This window comes from Oncorhynchus kisutch, linkage group LG3 (assembly GCF_002021735.2).
Source record: "Oncorhynchus kisutch isolate 150728-3 linkage group LG3, Okis_V2, whole genome shotgun sequence".
Classification (NCBI taxonomy): Eukaryota; Metazoa; Chordata; class Actinopteri; order Salmoniformes; family Salmonidae; genus Oncorhynchus; species Oncorhynchus kisutch.
The window spans coordinates 33,952,838-33,974,908 of record NC_034176.2 but is presented as its reverse complement, the minus strand read 5'-3'; positions in this window follow the sequence as shown (position 1 = coordinate 33,974,908).

Here is a 22,071-nt window from a genome sequence, read left to right as displayed (position 1 = left end):
TAAATACCGATTTCCGATTGTTATGAAAACTTGAAATCATTCCTTAATTAATCGGCCATTCCGATTAATCGGTCGACCTCTAATCCTTATACATAGGTTCGGTTTGCTCCTAGCAGAATTTGGCTAGGCGAAGTGAATGTCTGTGCTCGCAGACTCCCTTAAAATACCCTTGCTTGAAAAATGAAATATTACTGCCGTAGCCAGCACACTTCCTCAAAATAGTCTGATTTAATCTAAGATAACTCAAGAAATCTAATTAATTTCAACGGTTTGCAGAGCAGGTCTTAGTCGCTCAATTTACATCTAACTAAGATGTTTGGTGCAGTATTTCTCAAGTGAAGAAATGTGCATGAAAACTAGTCATCTGCCGTTGAATTAATTGAAGAATCCCTACTGTTGACCAATCACTCACGAAGGGGCGTAGACTTCAGCTACTGAATTCGACAAGCCTCAAAACAGCTGAAGAAACCCCCTGCCGAACACCAAAACGTCATCATAATATATGCATTAACTGTTCTGACTGGAAAGCATACGGTAAAGCTTTAGACTTTTAAGTGTTTTAACGATGCATCTTTCCTGCCCTGGCTGAAGATGTAACCAGTTTTTCCCAAAACACCATACAGGAAGAACGTTTGAAAATCGAAAGAAAGGCAGCACTGCTCTCAGATCATCTTTCTTAATTTAAATCTTACCATAACATTATAATTATTCCACAATGGAGACAGATTGTTCAGACATGATTTTACCTCGTTTTTATCTGAGTTTCTGAGAAATGCTGCATTCATGTCCTAGTCCCAACTAGGAAACTCTGACATTACCAACTTCCTAACTGGTTGTAATTATACACGTGCATTCAATGAATTAGCAAGTCAGAAATGTCTGAGTTCTGACTAGCATGTGAATGCGGAAATGGCACCATAAGGAGGATCCCACATATTTTCTAAACCAAGAGGAGCAACATCACAAGACTTATGGGAACACTTGCGAAGCAGACCAGGGTTTGGAGATAGAGAAGTCAATATGAGAACTGAAACATTCTTCCGCTAATACAGGAGTTGTGTTTGTCCTATCAAATGAGAAGAAGAAAAATGCATCTCCAAATTGAAGCGTAGGACTGGCTCTTGGGCTGCATTTACACATTTTGCCACTATTTGGTATTTTGACCAATCAGGGTTCCCTGTGTAAAGGCAGCCTTAGAGCCACAGTCTGTATGATTTTCAGTCACTTCATAAAAAAAAAATATATATATATATATATGCAATCACTTTATATATCCCTTGAAAATGCCTACCAGGACTATTTGCATTGTCCTCCTTAGCAGTCAGAGACCACTATGATGACGCACCAAACAGGTTTGATGGATCGCAGGAAAAGAGCAGGAATAGGTTTTTGTAGGCCACGGTCCAAGCTATGTCTTCCAATGGTATGACTGCAGTTGGCATCCAAAGATTATCCAACTTGAATAAATGCTTGGAGTTAAGTATGACAGCAGTGGTGTAGTCTATGGCGATATGGATGTCACTTATTATTGCTATCTACATAGCACATTGATGTGACTCACTGCTGCTCTCATTTAGCTATTTGTGCCTTACGGATTGTGGTTGTTGTGGATGGCTGTTCACAAATATAAATATTTGAACCCAATAATGGTTGATTTCAAGAAGTTGACGGCCTAACTTAACGGCCTACCCTGGCCAAACCCTCCCCTAAACCAGACGCCGCTGGACCATTGTGCACCGCCCTATGGGACTCCCAATCATGGCCGGTTGTGATACAGCCCAGGATCGAACCAGGGGCTGTAGTGACACCTCTAGCACTGAGATGTACCGCTGCGCCACTCAGGAGCCTATCAATATTTTTTTTAAATATATTTTTCACAGCCAGTGAAAAATGTGCTCTTACAAACAACTGCACAATGCCGATCCCAGCCTGTGGAATTCAAGTGGGCCTTTTATTGCACAATCTAATTCATGCTGACAAAAACATTAAATCCATAGGCCTAATGGACACATGTTCAAACTCGCACACTTTTGATAGACTTAAAAGGGCAATCTGTAGTTGCTACATCCATTTCTGGACTTGGATATATTTTTATCCATTGCTTCTTGAAGAATATAACTTATAAATGCCCCATGAGCTTAGTTCAACTGTCACACTCCACGAGAACTCAAAATATCAGCTTGTTTTTCTTCAATGTTTGTAAACATTGTAAATGTAAACAATGTATAACATGGTTAAAACAATCATTTTGATATCATGGATGGTCAGTCATTGTATCCATAGTTCTGTCTATTCTCTGAGTGGTTAAATTTCTCCATGCCCATCCCTCAGTTTTTTTTTATTACCAAAACAGAGGTGGGGCGTTCGTCTTGTTATTTTTTAATCTGTGGATTTGCCCTTTAAACAGCTGCATATTATCAAGATATCAAAGCGTCACCAACAAAAAGTTAAACAATAGACCTATAACAAATGCAGAATTCATTTTTCACATGTAAATAGCACTTTCAGAAATGCTCAAAGCGCAGCATTTATTTTTCAACTCGTATCAATGAGCCCAATCAGTCCTCTGTAACAACAAAATCCAAAACAACAGAGTAGGGCTGGCTAATAAATCCTTAGTTTTGGTGTTATGCTCAGGTAAAACAATTAGGCTAATCTATACTTCCAGTCATTCCAATAAACGTTATACTCCTTGATCTTGTAAATATGGAATTCTGATAGACTTTGGTTATTCATGTAAAGATATAATGTAATCGTATTATTATTATATGTAGTAGAAAGCAATAGGTTAGAAGAAGCCTACATAACCAACCCATGTGTCACGTTCGTCATAACGAGGAGACCAAGGCACAACGTGATTGGAATACATTCTTATTTTATTTAACGAAAAACACTTAAACGAACAAAATGACCGTCACATTATAAACAACTAGTTCTGACATGCAACTACACATAGACAATAACCCACCAAACCGAAATGGACAATGGCAACCTAAATTGGATTCCCAATCAGAGACAACGATAAACAGCTGTCTCTGATTGGGAACCAATTCAGGCCACCATAGACCTACATTTACCTAGACAATACCAAAACCCCATAGATAAACAAAAATACCTACGTGTGTCTTCTAATGTCGCTTAAGGGGAAAGTAATCTAAAAGTAGCTGAATGTAATCAGATTACGTTACTGGGTTTGGGTAATCCAAAACTTGTCACTGACTACAATTTTGGACAGGTAAATAGTAACTGACATTACATTTAGGAAGTAACCTACCCAACCCTGGCTATCAATCATGTTAACATTATTCAAGCATGTGATAAAATGCCATATAATAATAGCAATGTAATAAAATACCAATAAAGCTAAAAGGCTAGTGGGGCGTTCATATGCTATTGGAGTTATCGGAAGCTCAGAGTTCATACTGGAAAGTTTCACTTGAACGACCTTCCAAATTGTATTTACAAGTGGGAAACTTGGAGAAAATGTTGTTACCCAAGTTGCCGAGCCGAGTTGTGACGTTTCACCTTTTTAACGGTTTGACAACAAATCGGTTTTTGACAGTTATCAATGTGGATAATGCAGCTAATTTGACCGTATTGTGAATGTTAGGTAAGCTAGCTAAATGTATATAGTTGAAGAATTGGCCCAACCTCAAAAGTACTTAGTCATGTCGGTCTTATGACTTCCCACAAACGCCCCAGCTCAGCACAGCTGAAATCTCATTCTTGTAGGCTAATTAGCTATATACTTAAATGTACCACTTGCATGTAAAAAATGTCCTGGGATAGACTACATACAGTAATTTGTGGCGCTTAAAAAAACCGAACCTGTTGAGGACATATTATGCATAAAATAAACTATAACCGTATGAAATAGGGATTGTATTTGTGTCCGGACAATAAATATAGGCAGAAGAACAATGACATGCTTCAAAAGCTACTTTCACATTATTTAGGCAGGCGCCAAATTCCATAAAAGGATGATCATTGGATTGGGTCCAAGACTCATAACAGAGCAACAGCTAGGTTTAACCGCTGAATTGCATTGATTTCTACGACGGGCAGAAATCTTAGTTTGAGTCAGGAAGGCTTCCTCGCAATCTATACATGTCAGAATGTTGAATAAAATGGCATGCTGCTTTACCGGTTGCCCATGCAGCTGGTCCTTTAGGCCGTGGGCGCGTGAACACAAATCCACAAGAAAGTATAAATACATCCAACTTTTCAAAGCACTGGTAGTGCATTCAGATTTAGATCACCTGGAGCATGAGCACAAGATCCAAATACATGAGACTCATGCATTCCTGCCGAACACATGCACACATCGTTCTGCGCATGCTTCAATGTCGGGTTTCAAAGCAAGTTTAACGGAAATATACTGTGTTATAAATACTTCCATTTAAAGGTGTTACCACATCAAAATAAGGTGTGCATACAACTTACCTAGGTAAATAATAAGGATCGTGAGGCAAGTTGAGGTAGTCAACATCTTTCTTTAAACAATGCTCAGCAGGTGTTAAGAGCACTCAAAGTTGAGCATTAGTGCACTTTCGACTGAACCAGTTGACTGGATTAGTTAAATTTCACTTTGAGAGGTCTCATCATGTGCTAATATTTAGCTTGTGTCAGCTGATCATCATAATAACTGCGTGGCGAACATCAACGGGACTTTCCTTGTAAACAGGGTTTGACTTGGGCTTTAAAGTGGTCCAGCAGTCAAATTGGTGAAATGCTCGCTTGATTTACTTTCACCCAGCCAACTAACGTCAACTTCATAAATGGCCTAAATTTCAACAGTATAGAAGAAACAACACAGAAAAGGTTTGTAGGCCATTCTATGTCCTACACATGAGAAACATGAGCTGTCAGAGCTGCCAATTCTCATGCATTGGTCGTGATATACGCATGTGACCATCTTCTCATGCTCTCACAGCACACCTCTTATATATCATTGAAAATTACTTATTTTATTTTTTTAATTATTCCATTAACTTTTCAACTATGCACCAAATGGTTTTGAAAATCGGAGCATCTGCGCCTGCAATTTAACATAACTAGCGGAATCTCTATCATTGTCTTGTCTTCCCAAAGCACTGTGAAACGAGGCACATTGAAGCATATGACTGGTCAAGTTATGTATTGCATCAAAGTGATTGGATGCATGTTTTAAAGAAACGCTCCATCGAGATTAGAGTGGCGTTGAATGGAGAGAAATCATGTTCCCGCTGAGTTTATAGAACTATAAAAAGAGCAGCACGGCAGCGCTGTTTTATTTACAATGTTGTACAGCATGGACGAAAGTCGATTTAATCCACACTTGAATTAGTCACCTCGTTTGGTGATTGACATTTTGGCTGTGACACCGAAAAGGCAGCAGACAGACCTACAGTAGGTTTTAGCAGGGAAGTTTGGTAGGGTGACGGACCTTATTTGTAACTATGAAACACATTTTGTCAAACAGATTGTAAACCGAAAAGTGTACATTTGATTCTTGAGGGGGGACAATGAATATACAAATAATTTGGTTAGCTGTAGGGACAGATTTATGTGATTTTATCTTCAAGAGATTTTATTATCCCCTCCCAAGTGGCTCAGCGGTCTAAGGCGCCGCATTGCCAGTGTTGCCAACTCCTCAGTAAGGAAAGTAGCTATTGGCTGTCCTAAAAGTCACTAGAAGTCGCTAAATGACGTCATCGCCTAATTTGCATAAATTGGCAATGTGCATGTAATTGTGATGGACGCTGTAGGAGAGAAGAACATCGTCGTGGGAGAGATAAAAAGTGAGTAAAAAACACTCTAAATATGTTTAGCACTACAAATGAACTTTCTTCTGTACATTCTTTTTTTTAATGTCACAATTCCAACCCTCCTCCTTTATCCAGGCTTGGGACCGGCAAAAGTGACCGAAAGAGACGCTCAAACAGAGGGACTTTTTTTTTTTTTGTTGTTAATTTGTTTTTAACCTTATGGTCCACTTAGGAGCCTACAACAAGTCACAGTAAAACATGAACATTTTTAACCATAACATTTTTTGTTGTATACAATCTACATTCACAGTCTAAATGGACCAAAAAAAGACAATAGAAAAAAACTATCAATGGCTATGTGAGAAAATTATGGCAACTAGTCTGGCCCTAATTCAGGGAAATTGTTTTTTTAAAACGTAAGTCAGGATGGGATCAGCATGCGTGAGTCATTTGCAGTCTAGACGCAGCGCGAGGACTGGGCCGCCTGTGAGTGCTAGAGGGGTCTGAATACTCGCTAAATATAGCGACACAGTCACTAAGTTTGGTAACACTTAGCATTGCAATGTTGCGGTGTCATTACAGCCTGGGGTTCATTGACCAGGAGTTCCAATGAGGCGGCACATAATTGTCCGGGTTAGGGGAGGGTTTGGCCTGGGGGGGGCTTTACTTGGCTCCCCATGCTCTAGTGACTCCTTGTGGCAGGGCTGGTGCCTGCAGGCTGACCTTGATCATCAGTTGAACAGTGATTCATCCGACACATTGGTGCAGCTGGCTTCCGGGATAAGCGAGCAGGTGTTAAGAAGTGCGGTTTGGTGGGTCATGTTTCGGAGGAAGCATTACTTGACCTTTGCCTCTCCCAAGCCCGTTGGGGAGTTGCAGCGATGAGACAAGATCATAATCACGAAAAAGGGTGTCAAAAATCTATTTATTAATTTAGTTTGATCAGTGGAATAATTCTCATTCTTAACAGTGGACTAAATAATAGGGTAATTACCGTCAGCAAGAACACTACTGTTATTCCCCACACTTATTTTATTCCACTTCTTCCCAATTTTCCCAGTGTAATCACATATTTGAAATCTGATATGCCTACTTGTGTCTTTGAAAATGAATGATATGAAGCTATGTATTATTGCAACTATTTATGGAAAGTTTTGGATAAGTCTTACAAAAAAAGCATTGGATATGAAATGCTCAAGGAATCAAATATAATTTGACATTTTAGTATTGTGCACAAGCTAGGCAGTAAGTAGGGGGACTCAACTCATAAACACATCATATTTTGTCTATGTCGAGTAAAATGATGGCAAGGATCTTCAACTAGAGGCATAATTACCTTGACTATCCTGTACCCCCGCACATTGACTTGGTACTGGTACCCCCTATATATATAGCCTCGTTATTGTTATTTTATTGTGTTACTTTTAATTTTGTAAATATTTTCTAAACTATTTCTTGAACTGCATTGTTGGTTAAGGGCTAGAAGTAAATAAGCATGTCACGTTAAGGTGTTGTATTCGGCACATGTGACAAATAAAATTTTATAAGTAGTAAGTAAGTAGCTTTGCACGAGCCTTCCCAGTGGGCAAAACCTGGTTGAAAAGATGTCAGTATTACATATTTTTATGAACTTATTCTGGTCACAAACTTGTTGAATTAAAAAAAAAAAAATTTTACGTCTTTTTATTGAACAGCACATGATTCTTCTGACCGCCGTAAGACCAGTTGGTCATAATTGCTATATTATGTAGCCTACTGGTCATAGTTAAAACATCATATCCTGGTAACTTGACTACAGTTTATTACCTGCACTCTTAGAAAAAAGGGTTCCAAAAGGGTTCTACAGCTGTCCCCATAGAAGAACCCATTTTGGTTCCAGGGAGAATACTTTTTAGTTTCCATGTAGAACCCTCTGTGGAAAGGGTTCTACCTGGAACCAAACAGGGTTCCCCTATGGGCACAGCTGAATAACTACTTTAGATTTTAGATAGAAAAAAAGGTGCTAGGAGTGTACTGTAACAATTATTGCCGCGAATAAAGTTGGGCATTGAAAATATTGTTCATTACATTTCTATTTGTTTCCATAATCAACAATTAAAGTTAATCTGCAACACAGTCTTACATTTAAAATAGATCAAGCAATGGCAAAAACAAAAATCGAAATGTTTTTTTCACACATCTGCATACAGTAATTGTTTCATAATTCACCCACAGCAATTGCAGGCATAGAAATACTGGGAATATATAAAGACCCAATGTGTCACGTTCTGACCTTTATTTCCTTTGTTTTGTCATTATTTAGTATGGTCAGGGCGTGAGTTGGGGTGGGCAGTCTGTTTGTTTTTCTATGATTTGGGTATTTCTATGTTTCGGCCTAGTATGGTTCTCAATCAGAGGCAGGTGTCATTAGTTAGTCATACTTAGGTAGCCTGAGTTTCACTGTGTGTTTGTGGGTGATTGTTCCTGTCTCTGTGTTTGCATCAGAGGGCTGTTTTTTGGTTTTTCAAGTTTCTTGTTTTGGTAGTTTGTTCATGTGTAGAGTCTTTATTAAAGAACCATGAATAGAAACCATGTTGCATTTTGGTCCGCCTCTCCTTCAAGTCAAGAAAACCGTTACACAATGTTTATGATAAATAAGAGTGGTAATATGGGGTAGATCCTCATCAAGGACCTCTGCGCACAGAAGGCGATCAGGAGTGTCGTGGCCCCCTTGAAGAGTCGTGTGATGGGTCAGATATGCAGTGAAGAGAATCAGCGCATAACGACTTTATCCATTTGAAAAGTACAAACTAGAAAAGGACATTCTTGAAGAAACTTCGTGGACTCAGCTGGATAAAAGTATTTCCAACTACTTCAATCATTTTGTGGCAGTTGTAGCTTAGATGTCTTTAGAAAATAGTACCTTGCTCATATACTTTACAGTTGAAGTCAGAAGTTTCCATACAGTCAGAAGTTTCCATACTCCATACATTTACACTCAGTTTTTCACAATTCCTGACATTTAATCCTAGTAAATGTTCCCTGTTTTAGGTCAGTTAGGATCAATTTATTTTAAGAATGTGAAATGTCAATAATAGCAGAATCATTTATTTCAGCTTTTAGTTCTTTCATCACATCACATTCCCAGTGGGTCAGAAGTTTACATACACTCAATTAGTATTTGGTAGCATTGCCTTTAAATTGTTTAATTTGGGTCAAACGTTTTGGGTAGCCTTCCACAAGCTTCCCACAATAAGTTGGGTGAATTTTGGCCCATTCCTCCTGACAGAGCTGGTGTAACTGAGTCAGATTTGTAGGCCTCCTTGCTCGCACATGCCTTTTCAGTTCTGCCCACTAATTTTCTATGGGATTCAGTCCAATACCTTGACTTTGTTGTCCTTAGGCCATTTTGCCACAACTTTGGAAGTATGCTTGGGGTTATTGTCCATTTGGAAGACCCATTTGCAACCAAGCTTTAACTTCCTGACTGATGTTTTGAGATGTTGCTTCAATATATCCACATAATTTTCCTCCTTATGAAGCCATCTATTTTGTGAAGTGCACCAGTCCCTCCTGCAGCAAAGCACCCCCACAACATGATGCTGCCACCCCCGTGCTTCACGGATGGAATGGTGTTCTTCGGGCTTGCAAGCTTACCCCTTTTTCCTACAAACATAACAATGTTCATTATGGCCAAACAGTTCTATTTTTGTTTCATCAGACCAGGACCAGGACATTTCTCCAAAAAGTATGATCTTCGTCCCCATGTGCAGTTGCAAACCGTAGTCTTGCTTTTTTATGGCGGTTTTGGAGCAGTGGTTTCTTCCTTGTTGAGCGGCCTTTCAGGTTATGTCGATAAAGGATTCAGTTTACTGTGGATATAGGTACTTTTGTACCTGTTTCCTCCAGCATCTTCACAAGGTCCTTTGCTGTTGTTCTGGGATTGATTTGCACTTTTCGTACCAAAGTACGTTCATCTCTAGGAGACAGAACGTGTCTCCTTCCTGAGCGGTATGGCGGCTGCGTGGTCCAATGGTGTTTATACTTGCGTACTATTGTTTGTACAGATGAGCGTGGTACCTTCAGGCGTTGGGAGATTGTGGACTTGTGGAGGTCTACAATTTTTTTTCTGAGGTCTTGGCTGATTTCTTTTGATTTTCCCATGATGTCAAGCGAAGAGGCACTCCGTTTGAAGGTAGGCCTTGAAATACATCCATAACTCCAATTGACTGAAATGATGTCAATTAGCCTATCAGAAGCTTCTAAAGCCATGACATAATTTTCTGGAATTTACCAAGCTGTTTAAAGGCACAGTCAACTTAGTGTATGTAAACTTCTGACCCACTGGAATTGTGATACATTGAATTATAAGTCAAATAATCTGTCTGTAAACAATTGTTGGGAAAATTACTTGTGTCATGCACAAAGTCGATGTCCTAAACGACTTGCCACAACTATAGTTAACAAGAAATTTGTGGAGTGGTTGAAAAGAGTTTTAATGACTCCAACCTAAGTGTATGTAAACTTCCGACTTCAACTGTACATACTTGCGTCCTTCTCCAACACGGCTCAGTGGCATATTTCGGGACTTTCCAGAGAGCCTGCAACACATCAACCTCCTGAGTTTTCTGGCTTTTCATGACACTTACTGTAAGATAATTATTATTATATATTTTTTACGATTGGCATATTGTGGGCATGCAACACATAACAGTAACGCACAATAAAATATCTTTAACAGTCAGAATCTACTAAAAGTGGTAGCAAGGCATGTTTGCTCCTTTGTCCCTTCATATTGAAGTGGGACATCAATCTGAAACATTTTAAGAAAGATGAAATCAAAATTAGACAGTTGGATAATGAAAATGCTTAACTCCTCTCTAAATGGTAAAATTTTGCTTAATCCTAATACATGTTGTAATATTCAAACCACTTATGATAAACACACCGTTCTATAATCCTGAGGACATTGTCCCGGACAGAGGTTCCCCAATTGAGGACAGCCCGGCAATTAAAGTATGTGTAAAGAGGCAAAGAGATAATAAAATATTATATTGTTCAAAAGTTGTGTCCGTCATATCATTCCTGCAACAAACATTGTTAGAAATGGGTGTAATTTGCAAATCTCTTCATCTTCTCTGCAATTGCACACGTGTGATAGTTTGAATGAGCGACAGAGAGAAATGGGAGAAACTTTACAGGACTCACCTGGGGGAAAAAGGCGAGTTATAATTGTATTTGATTTGCTTTACAATCTTATATTATTAGAAGCTGTGCTATTTCAATTGGATCTACTTACACAAGAGTTCCAAAAGGGTAGAACCATTTTTGGTTCCAGGTAGAACCCTCTGTGCAAACGGTTCTACATGGAACCCAAAATAGTTATATCTGGAACCAAAAAGGGTTCTCCTATGGGGACAGCTACTGTATGATAGCTAGCAAATTAATTAGCTAACTAACGTTAGCCTGCCTAGCTGGAACTTCTGAAGAAGGAAAATGTTTTATTTCTACAATTACCAAAATGTAACCAAACAAAAACAATTACGAGACGTGTTTGTGCATTAGTAGCACAATTTCTAACATGGGATGGCTGAGGATTTTAACAAAGCAAATTTGAGGAAAAGGCTGCTGACGTTCTATCAACATATCGACTATAGTGCTTTGAGAGACTAGTCAAGGATCATATCACCTCTACCTTACCTGTCACCCTAGACCAACTTCAATTTGCTTACCACCCCAATAGAGCCACAGAAAATGCAATCGCCATCACACTGCCCTATCCCATCTGGACAAGAGGAATACCTATGTAAGAATGATGTTTATTGACTATAGCTCAGCATTCAACACCATAGTACCCTCCAAGCTCATCATTACGCTCGAGGCCCTGCATCTGAACTCCGCCCTGTGCAACTGGACTCTGGACTTCCCGACGGGCCGCCCCCAGGTGGTGAAGGTAGGAAACGACACCACTTCACTGATCCTCAACACTGGGGTCCCGCAAGGGTGCTTGCTCAGCCCCCTCCTGTACTCTCTGTTCACCCATGACTGCGTGGCCAAGCACGCCTCCAACTCAATAACCAAGTTTGCAGACAACACAACATTAGTAGGCTTGATTACCAACAATGACAAGACAGCCTACAGGGAGGAGGTGAGGGCTCTGGGACTGCGGTGCCAGGAAAATAACTGCTCACTCAACGTCAACAAAACAAAAGGAGATGATAGTGGACTTCAGGAAACAGCAGAGGGAGCACCCCCTATCCACATCGGAGGGACTGCAGTGGAAAAGGTAGAAAGCTTCAAGTTCCTCGGCGTACACATCATTGACACACTGAAATGGTCCACCCACACGGACAGTGTGGTGAAGAAGGCGCAACAATTTGGCTTGCCACAATTTGGCTTGGCACTTAAAACCCTCACAAACTTTTACAGATTCATAATTGAGAGCATCCTGTCGGGTTGTATCACTGCTTGGTACGGCAACTGCATCGCCCGCAACCGCAGGGCTCTCCAGAGAGTGGTGTGGCCTGCCCAATGCATCACCGGGGGCAAACTACCTGCCCTCCAGGACACCTACAGCATGTCACAGGAAAGCCAAAAAGATCATCAAGGACAACAACCATCCGAACCACTTCTTGTTCATCCCGCAATCATCCAGAAGGCGAGGTCAGTACAGGTGCATTAAAGCTGGGACAGAGAGACTGAAAAACAGCTTCTATCCCAAGGCCATCAGACTGTTAAATAGCCATCACTGCTGCCTATATACATAGACTTGAAATCACTGGCCATTTTAAGAAATGGAACACTAGTCACTTTAAAGTTTACATATCTTGCATTACTCATATGTGTATATACTGTATTCTATATCTTAGTCTATGCCGCTCTGACATTGCTCGTCCATATATTTATATATTCTTAATTCCATTCCTTTACTTAGATGTGTGTGTATGTTGTGAAATTGTTAGATATTACCTCACTGTCGGAGCTAGAAACACAAGCATTTTGCTACACCTGCAATAACAACCGCTAACTAAACACGTGTATGTGACCAATAAAATATGATTTGATTTGAGAAGGAGGCAAGGAGAGAGGATGTGAGGAATCAAGGAAATGCAATTGAGATTCTCCACTTTCCCCCATTCCCTCACCTCCCTCTCAAAGTACATTGGAGGAGAGGAGTGAAGGTTCCTCCCCTTAGGCTACAATGCACTTTCATGGGTTAAACAAGGACAGAGGAAGCAAGAATTTGCTAGCTAGTTTTTAGACCCAGACACACAATGCTTGAAGTGTTTACTGATTATAATGATTTCATAATTGGTTATTATTGTCAATGATTTTGTTGACAGAACCCATTGTAATTATATCAACTATTAAAACATAAAAATGCTATCTTTTTAATTTTTCAGGAATGTTTAGCATGGCTGTAAATGATAAAGAAGTTGACCTGTCAACTAGTCATGACAAAGAAACATGTGGTATCCATGTTTCTTGTGACATGTTTTGTTGTTGCTAGGTGGAGTTACGGTCTTATTGCACCTACAGTGCCTTGCAAAAGTATTCATGCCCCTTGGCGTTTTTCCTATTCTGTTGCATTACAACCTGTAATTTAAATAGATTTTTATTTGGATTTTATGTAATGGAGATACACAAAATAGTCCAAATTGGTGAAGTGAAATGCTAATTACTTGTTTCAAAGAATTAATAAAATTAAGTAAATGGAAAAGTGGTGCGTGCATATGTATTCACCCCCTTTGCTATGAAGCCCCTAAATAAGATCTGGTGCAACCAATTACCTTCAGAAGTCACATAATTAGTTAAATAAAGTCCACCTGTGTGCAACCTAAGTGTCACAAGGTCTGTCACATGATCTCAGTATAGCTCCACCTGTTCTGAAAGGCCCCAGAGTCTGCAACACCAGTAAGGGGCACCACAAAGACCAAGGAGCTCTCCAAACAGGTCAGGGACAAAGTTGTGGAGAAGTACAGATCAGGTTTGGGTTATAAAAAAATATCCGAAACTGAACATCCCACGGAGCACCATTAAATCCATTATTAAAACATGGAAAAAATATGGCACCACAACAAACCTGCCAAGAGCGTGCCGCCCACCAAAACTCACGGACCAGGCAAGGAGGGCATTAATCAGAGGCAACAAAGAGACCAAAGATAACCCTGGAGCTGCAAAGCTCCACAGTGGAGATTGGAGTATCTGTCCATAGGGCAACCTTAAGCCGTACACCTCACCGAGCTGGGCTTTACGGAAGAGTGGCCAGAAAATGCCATTACTTAAAGAAAAACAGTGTTTGCCAAAAGGCATGTGGGAGACTCCCCAAACATATGGAAGAAGGTACTCTGGTCAGATGAGACTAAAATCTTATTTTCTGGCCATCAAGGAAAACACTATGCCTGGCACAAACCCAACACCTCCCATCACTCTGAGAATACCATCGGCAGGGACTGGCAAACTGGTTAGAATTGAAGGAATGATGGATGGCGCTAAAAACTGGGAAATTCTTGAGGGAAACCTGTTTGTTGTCCAGAGATTTGAGACTGGGATGGAAGTTCACCTTCAAAGCAGGATAATGACCCTAAGCATACTGCTAAAGCAGCACTTGAGTGGTAAAAGGTGAAACATTTAAATGTCTTGGAATGGCCTAATCAAAGCCCAGACCTCAATCCAATTGCAAATCTGTGGTATGACTTAAAGACTGCTGTACACCAGCGGAACCCATCCAACTTGAAGGAGCTGGAGCAGTTTTGCCTTGAAGAATGGGTAAAAATCCCAGTGGCTAGATGTGCCAAGTTTATATTGACATACCCCAAGAGACTTGCAGCTGTATTTTCTGCAAAAGGTGGCTCTACAAAGTATTGACTTTGGGGGGTGAATAGTTATGCACTCTCAAGTTCTGTTTTTGTCTTATTTCTTGTTTGTTTCACAATAAAACATATTTTGCATCTTCAAAGTGGTAGGCATGTTGTGTAAATCAAATGATACAAATCCTCCAAAAATCTATTTTAAGGCAACAAGAGGAAAAATGCCAAGGGGGTGAATACTTTCGCAAGCCACTGTACCTATACTTTTATTCCTGTAACTACACATGTGAAGCTGCAAGAAACAATCAAACCATTTTGAACTTTTGACCTTGATGTCACACATTGGCCCCTTTATTTATAGAAAGACCCACATACAATAATTGCACATTGACCCACTTATGTGGCTTGATTTGTGGGCTAAATTTGTGGGCTGAAAATATAGCTGCTTATTTTGGTTTTCAGTCGTTAAATGATTTAGAATTGCTTTCAGACTTTGTCCCAGATACCTAGAACAGTTTGTCTTTATGTGTTCTCCCTCATGTAAAGTAAAAAGTGGACTGTCAGAGGTGGGTGCTGGAAACACTTCCAGAGGTGGGTGCTGGAAACACTTCCAGAGGTGGGTGCTGGAAACACTTCCAGAGGTGGGTGCTGGAAACACTTCCAGAGGTGGGTGCTGGAAACACTTCCAGAGGTGGTTGCTGGAAACACTTCCAGAGGTGGTTGCTGGAAACACTTCCAGAGGTGGTTGCTGGAAACACTTCCAGAGGTGGTTGCTGGAAACACTTCCAGAGGTGGTTGCTGGAAACACTTCCAGAGGTGGTTGCTGGAAACACTTCCAGAGGTGGTTGCTGGAAACACTTCCAGAGGTGGTTGCTGGAAACACTTCCAGAGGTGGTTGCTGGAAACACTTCCAGAGGTGGGTGCTGGAAACACTTCCAGAGGTGGGTGCTGGAAACACTTCCAGAGGTGGGTGCTGGAAACACTTCCAGAGGTGGGTGCTGGAAACACTTCCAGAGGTGGGTGCTGGAAACACTTCCAGAGGTGGTTGCCAAAACTTTTCCAGAGAAGTTTGTCTGCAGATTTGACACATTTCCCGTAGTCCTAGTCCTAGAGGAGTTGGAACTTGATGTTTTATCTATTGTATTGTGGTACATGTTTGCTCCCATCTAGTGTACTTTTTATATTTTATATATGGCTCCCCTGTTCTCACTATTTTTGCCAATTCTTATTCAAGGCTACACATGTTGTGTATCTCTATACTTCTAACCTTAAAATTCATTTTAATATAATATATATATTTCACAATAAAAAAAAAAATATATTGCTTATTGTTGTTTACTATGTACTGTCCACCAATGAACATTCTGTAACAACTCCCTCTTCAATCAGGGTTGATTGGATCATTCAAAAGAATGCATGTTGTGTCATAGTATCATTGTACTCCCTGACTAAGGCCATGCTGCTGAAACATGTCAGAGTTTCATGTCAGACATGAAACATGTCAAAACAATAAAGACATTTTAATTAAATGAAGTGAGTGCCCTAACATAAAAAGTGCCTTGGTCCTCTTTTTTGGGGGTAATTTAAAACCCCTTTACCAAAGAGCACTTTCAACCTACAACGTTCTACTGTATTGTGGCAGTCATGAAACTTTGTCTCACGGTAATTGACCACTAATTAACATAAACATGTTTAGCATCTCCAGGCTCCACTCATACAAGCAGCATACAAGCCTCTGATGCATGCCATTGGAACATCTACATTTAAAAAAGTATAATATATACATCATTTATTTTTGGCAGGTCTAAAGAAACAACATGATATTGTTGGGTTCTGAGAATATGAAAATATACTTATTCATGTCACTGATGGAGTGCTAAGGTTTAGAGGGTCTATACCAGAGGTCAAGGGTTATGGGAGGAAGGTATATAGTGGGTGCAACTAAGCTTGGAATGTGAGTGCAGGGAAGCGGTTACATGTGGCAGGCATTGATAAGGGCAGAGAGCCATGAATTAGTAATGGAGTGGGGTTGAGGTCAGGTCACCTTAAGGGAGAAATAGAAGTTTATGGCCGTATCACTAGTGTCCTGCCTAGCAGTAAAGAACAATGTTTGTACAGATGGGTAGGAAGAGACTCAGCCTAGGAGAAAGGGTTAAATATCAGTGCTTGTGTGAAATGTTTTTTTGTCTGAATTACAGCTGTATCGACCCTTTGGGAAGAATTCAACTTGGTTAAGCTTCTCTAGTGTCCGTGAGTTATTTACTCTGAAAATAAGAACCTAACAATATGAAGAAAATGTGAACCTAACAATATGAAGAAAATGTATTTCAGAAGAACAAAACATGAGTTGGCCTACTGTATGTTGTCTGGCTACAAGCCATGCTGTAGGCTTGTTCACATTTGGCAGACAAGATATTCATATAAGTACAGTGCCATTATTTTATATTATATGATTTTATAGTAAGAAGAATATAATTGAACTTAGCTGAATAAAATAGAATGGATATTTTTCCCATTCCGGAGCGAGTGTGCGCATATGAAGTGGTTATGTTGAGCGTAAATGTGATCATTTGAAGCAGGTCCTATGTGCTAGATTTTTTATTTGGCAAATTTAGTTGTGAATGACACAAACCTTAGAATGCCTTAGAAAAAAAAGATGATATGGGCTGCATGATGCGTTTTATAGGCTATTTAAGCAATACGGCACGATGGGGTGTGGTATATGGCCAATATACCACGGCTAAGGGTTGTTCTTATGCATGACCCTAAGCGGAGTGCCTGGATACAGCCCTTAGCCTGAGTCTGTTATTTATGAAAATAACAAAAATGCCCTATTACTTAGCTATTCAAAATCTAAGTCACAGAAATGTTTAACTGCTGCTCAGAGTCAGCTGGCTGGCTTCACTCTGTCAAAGTACTGGACAGCAGTATTACAGACAGGAAAGAGAGACATTTAGAAACGTAGGAGTAAAATAATGGCATGTTATAGGAAATTTGTCGCAACTACCTTATTGGAGGAGCAATTTTCTCAACAGCTCTTTTTTTCTCCAACTCTATCGATCACCATGTCAGTATCCAGGGCCATTAGGATGCCCTTCTCAGTGGCCATCAGCATGAAGGCCTCTAGGTGTTCTTGTGAGATTGCTCCTGAGTCTGCTCTTGATATACTTTAAGGTAAAGAAACTTTGCTCACAAGCTACCTGGGTAACTGAGAAAGTGAGTAGGAACTTGTATCCAAGGCCGAGAATATGGTGTGCATCAGTCAGCACGTTGTACCGTCTCAGCATCTGGTAACAACACAGTGGACATTCTTTGCAGGATGAGCAGCATTTATTCTTCATTTCCATCAGGGACATCCTCCACTGTCCTGGTCATGTAGTCCTCCAATCCTGAACTTTTCAGTCTTTTCCACTGTACAGCGAGGCTCCTCAGCTCACACTGCAAATTGTCAACAGTTGCTCGGCCATCAAATCGAAGCAAACATTTGCTGAAGCTCTTGAAGGGCCGTCTCTGGAAGACCATTGGATGTTATTTGGGAGAAGTTTCTAGGGTCCAAAAGGGCTAGGTCAGCATATAGAGTGCCATGAGACACAAATCGCCTGTGGATACTATCTGTGACTGTATCCATAATTTGGATTGTGGACTTTATAGGCACTCTCTGCCTCTGTCAAAGCTTAATCTTGAGCCATCTCTCCAGACATGATTTTCTTCTTTCTTGCCCTTTTCTGTGGCAGAGTTGCTTCCACCTCCTTCAACTCTGTGTCCTCATCCTGTTCTTTTATCTTCTTATTTGTAAACTGAACAAATGTATCTGTAGCTGCTTTAATGGTGTCAGTCCCTTCACATGCCTTTTCAGGGTTTCCTGTGTAGCCACAACCATTCGATGGGCAGACAGGATGTCCATCCCACTTGTCTGCAGGTATTTGGACAGTGGTGACGTGTTCTCAAATATCCGAAGAAATATTTGAGCTGTCAGTTTTGTCTCATACCGGAGAAGAGCCTCAGTAAATCGTCTTGCCTTCACCCGAACAGTTGTCTTCATGTTGGCCTGTCCTTGTATGGCTGAGAGTGTGAGGAGTACTTCAACATAGAGACCCTGGTCTGGTTTTCCAAAGGATCCAAAGACCTTCAAAGCACTATCCTTAGCCCACCAGCGTGTTTCTCCGATTGAAGATAGGCGTCTCTGTCGCCTGTCCTGGCTCTTCTTCTCCCACACATCCATCCTTTGGTAGGATTCACGGAGTAACACAGCAATGTCGCTAAGGAGAGCAAACAGTGACCCACTTACTAAGATTTCAGTTCAATTTCAGTTGTCAGACAAAACCAGATTAAGAACATATGCTTAGCACCATACATGCACTTGATTGTGGGACTTTGAGGATAACAGAGTAGAGAAGCCCTTATTCTTGCCCTGCATATTGGATGCTCCATCCGTAGCATTGCCAATGCACTTGCTCATGTCAAACTTTAGTTTATCTACGACATCTGTCAACAACTGGACAATGTACTGTCCAGTGGATGCCTCACACTTCACAACAGCCACAAGCCTCTCTTGTACGACGTCTGTCACATGTGTCACAATGACAGAGCACTGGTCTTGAGAAGTTATGTCCTGAGTTGTGTCGATCTGGACAGAGAACATTCCAGCCTGCTCAATTTCACTTGACATGGTCTCTTGGATAATGCTCTGAATTGTGTGAATGACGGTGTTGAACGTCTTCAACACCGTGTGTGATTAGAGAACCTCTGCCTCTTGCCCCAGACTGATGTAGGTTCTTGCTTTTCTCAATGCATTCGGTGAGATGTTCTTTCAAGCAGACGTCATACTTTCCAAGGCGGTATTATAATCTCCAAGAAATGACTGTGATCGATACTGGTGTCCTCTAATGTATACGCAGCCTCAGACTGCATCCCCCTGTAACTGAGCCCCCATCTTGCCATTGACTTTCACTCTGTCTATGACACGTCCAAGCACCTGCCTTCTCCTGCATACCTGCTCTGTGTGGGCAGACACCTGCCTTCTCCTGCATACCTGCTCTGTGTGGGCAGACACCTGTCTTCTCCTGCATACCTGCTCTGTGTGGGCAGACACCTGCCTTCTCCTGCATACCTGCTCTGTGTGGGCAGACACCTGCCTTCTCCTGCATACCTGCTCTGTGTGGGCAGACACCTGCCTTCTCCTGCATACCTGCTCTGTGTGGGCAGACACCTGTCTTCTCCTGCATACCTGCTCTGTGTGGGCAGACACCTGTCTTCTCCTGCATACCTGCTCTGTGTGGGCAGACACCTGCCTTCTCCTGCATACCTGCTCTGTGTGGGCAGACACCTGCCTTCTCCTGCATACCTGCTCTGTGTGGGCAGACACCTGCCTTCTCCTGCATACCTGCTCTGTGTGGGCAGACACCTGTCTTCTCCTGCATACCTGCTCTGTGTGGGCAGACACCTGTCTTCTCCTGCATACCTGCTCTGTGTGGGCAGACACCTGCCTTCTCCTGCATACCTGCTCTGTATGGGCAGACACCTGTCTTCTCCTGCATACCTGCTCTGTGTGGGCAGACACCTGTCTTCTCCTGCATACCTGCTCTGTGTGAGCAGACACCTGTCTTCTCCTGCATACCTGCTCTGTGTGGGCAGACACCTGTCTTCTCCTGCATACCTGCTGTGTGGGCAGACACCTGACTGTCACTGAGCAGACTTTGAATGTCTGCTTTGGAGGACCTTAAGTATGCCTCAGCACTACTTCTGTGGATGTTGCCCTTCTCGTGCTCTTCTCCCCTTTGGTGAACATGTTTCCAATCTGTCATTCCACTCATAAAAATACTGCTGTCAGCAGGCTTCGCAAATGCCATACAAATTGAACAGTATAACGCATGGCTTTCTTCATTGTATGACCGCAGATTTCCGATTGGTTCCGTCTTTAAAACAGAAAACCCTCTACCACAGAGTTTTTTTGATTTCTGCCAAAATATGTTTTTAGGTCATCTGACAGGGGTCTCTTGAAATAATCAAAAGTTGGTCTGGCATCCTGGCATTCCCTTTGATAAAATAATTTATATGTTTAATGATTAAATAATTCCACCCTGAAACCATAATTGTATGACATTTATTAGAATCATAAAACTATAATCTGATGTGTGTAGTTTTAGTCAGAATTAGAACAAGGACCTTTTGTTCCTTTTTAGTCTGTAAGCAGGGTGCAAGTGTGAAACAAATGATAAGAGGAGCTGTCGACAGACGAGCTGTACTACTGTGTTCCTTACAGGACATTCTGTCGCCACACGTGGAGAGGAGAAACTGTTAGGCTTGCAGAAAATTATGAAACATGTTGCAGATTAAACAATGTATCTGTGTAGTGGAAAAAAACACTGACTGTCTGAGCATGGCGTAGCTTAAGATTTCAACTTGTTTGAGTGTGTTATAAAGACAGTTTGTATTCTTGACTTTGGAATGTTCCTGTGAATAAACATGTTTGACTATTGTAAGCTGGGACTCTTGTCTATCATTCAACCATAATCTTACAAACTCTGGGTTGCAGACTGAGTAGATTAATTGAAGTAAAAATTCTCATAACACTCTTCCACTGACACTGGACTGGGCCTGTCATCTACCCAAAGGTCCTCTCTTCCACTGAAGCTGGACTGGGCCTGTCATCTACCCAAAGGTCCTCTCTTCCACTGAAGCTGGACTGGGCCTGTCATCTACCCCAAAGGTCCTCTCTTCCACTGCAGCTGGCCTGGTCCTGTCATCAACCTCCAAGCTCTCTTCCACTGAAACTGGGCTGGGCCTGTCATCTACCCAAAGGTCCTCTCTTCCACTGAAGCTGGACTGGGCCTGTCATCTACCCCAAAGGTCCTCTCTTCCACTGCAGCTGGCCTGGTCCTGTCATCAACCTCCAAGCTCTCTTCCACTGAAACTGGGATGGGCCTGTCATCTACCCAAAGGTCCTCTCTTCCACTGAAGCTGGACTGGGCCTGTCATCTACCCCAAAGGTCCTCTCTTCCACTGCAGCTGGCCTGGTCCTGTCATCAACCTCCAAGCTCTCTTCCACTGAAACTGGGCTGGGCCTGTCATCAACCCCAAAGGTCCTCTCTTCCACTGAAGCTGGACTGGGCATATCATCAACCCCAAAGGTCCTCTCTTCCACTGAAACTGGACTGGGCCTGTCATCAACCTCCATGCTCTCTTCCACTGAAACTGGACTGGGCCTGTCATCAACCTCCATGCTCTCTTCCAGTGAAACTGGACTGGGCCTGTCATCAACCTCCATGCTCTCTTCCAGTGAAACTGGACTGGGCCTGTCATCAACCTCCATGCTCTCTTCCACTGAAACTGGACTGGGCCTGTCATCAACCTCCATGCTCTCTTCCACTGAAGCTGGACTGGGCCTGTCATCAACCTCCATGATCTCTTCCACTGAAGCTGGACTGGGCCTGTCATCAACCTCCATGCTCTCTCCTACTGAAACTGGACTGGGCCTGTCATCGACCTCCATGCTCTCTTCCACTGAAACTGGACTGGGCCTGTCATCAACCTCC